The sequence below is a fragment of the Apis dorsata genome, unplaced genomic scaffold (assembly GCF_000469605.1).
Source record: "Apis dorsata unplaced genomic scaffold, Apis dorsata 1.3 scaffold_92, whole genome shotgun sequence".
Classification (NCBI taxonomy): Eukaryota; Metazoa; Arthropoda; class Insecta; order Hymenoptera; family Apidae; genus Apis; species Apis dorsata.
In genome coordinates, this window is record NW_006263390.1 from 786,236 (window position 1) to 788,245 (window position 2,010).

Genomic DNA, 2,010 nt, shown 5'->3' on the forward strand with positions numbered 1-2,010 from the left:
TGCATATATATACGTATATGTACAATCGCATGTATGTATATACACGTATATAAATACAGGTATACACGATATGTAGATTAACATGTACGTGTTACGACAGATTATTTATTACTACAAATAATATATGCGTATAATATATGCGTATTAATATGTATATTTTACAATTACATGTTAATCGAATAAAAATTTGTTCAAATTATAATACGAAGTAATTTATGTTTTGAGTGTACGGAGATTGATATGGACAAATGTCTATCTAAAAAGTGATGTTTGCGAACTTATAGTTATAGAAAGTAACTCATTTTCCATTACGCGTATATACATTGGCACGCATTATATATATATATATAATACGTATTATATAATATATATAGTATATATATATATATATATTATACGTAAGAGTATATATATATATACACACACACATACACATATATATATATATTATACGTAAGGATTTTATATAATTCTCTATATGATACTGCATATTTATTACATTCTCAAAATCTTTTATAGATTATTGTTCATAGAATAATTTTTTTCTCAATGACTAATTTATTTTTTACTTATAAGAATAAGGATTTTGAGAATAATGCGTGTTCATAAAAATATAAACGGAAAAAAACATTAGTTCGTTAAGTCAATTTAAGAATTTCAAAGATTTTCCGCCAAGAATGATTTATAGTTAATAAATCGCTTATTGCGAAACATATATTTCATCATACATTTATCATCACAATTATTATTATTATTCAAATATTATTCGAAAATTACAATAATTTATAATTTAATTTCAAATAAATTTAAATCGATTAATCATAGCAGCATAGCTTGGTAGCTTGATAGCTCGGTAATTTGTTAGGATTATGCTAATTTCATTATTATTATTTTGATTTTTCTTATTTTATTTTTAGAAAATTAAAAAATAATTTAATATATAGATTGAATAAGAATAGCGATTTTTTTAAGAAAAAAAAAAAATAGTTATTTTTAATTTAAAAGATATTACTTCTTCTTTTGATCATGTCAATTTTCTTAAATTTCATATATCTATATATCTGATATAGTTTAATTTTTAGTAATGCACAGTTTGCTATTTCTAATATTTTTCTATTTTATATAAATTTTAATTTATAATTTGGGTGATAAATTTATCTATTTTTTTTTCGCATCATTCTCTTTGTTTCTCTTTCTCACTCTCTCTCTTTCTCTCTCTCTCACTCACTCACTTACTCATTCACTCACTCATTCACTCACTCACTTACTCACTCACTCACTCACTCACTCACTCACTCACTCACTCACTCACTCACTCACTCTCACGCTCGCTCGCTCACTCATTCGTTCGCTCTTGCTCTCACTCTTGCTGTCGTTCTCGCTCTCTTTCTCTCTCTAATTCTCTCTCTAATTTACTCTGTTTCTTTTCCTTTTTGTTGCAAAATATCTTTTAAATCAACATATAATTAATATATAATTAAGAATGTTTAATGGACACGTTAACAATACATTAAAACGAAATGAAATTTAATAATTTAAATATTCTTTAATTATAAAATTTTCTATATACATAGATAAGGTATCTTAGGCCGAATGATGCAACTGGGAGAGGAAATTTTAGGAAATTTTATAAATTTTTTTTATATATTAGAGAAAGGAAAAAAAATTAAACAAGGTGCTAAATAAAAATGTTTTATTTCATTTTTTCTATTTATTTTTGCTTATAAAATAATTTTGCATCCAATTGTATCATTCTTATTTAATTAAGAGTGAATCAATTAATTTTCAAATTAAATTTTTTTTGCAAGCGAAGCTTCAAACAAAAAGACTTTGAATTTTTTTTTATAATTCATTCATGTATTATTGCATGTAAAATAATCTTTCATTCAGTTGTGTCATCTGTCCTCAGATATTCATGATATACATCTGTTACAGCCCAAAGAAATTCATTCATTTATCTATTTTCTTTTTTTTTTTTTTTTTTTTTTTTTTTTTTTTTTTTTTTTTTTT

At 23.4% G+C, this 2,010-nt stretch overlaps 1 protein-coding gene across 20 annotated transcripts in view; it reads left to right on the top strand.

The window, feature by feature from the left end:
- LOC102674118 (heterogeneous nuclear ribonucleoprotein Q) overlaps positions 1-2,010 on the top strand; it is a 25,788-nt gene that overhangs the window by 10,320 nt on the left and 13,458 nt on the right. The window lies entirely within an intron of this gene.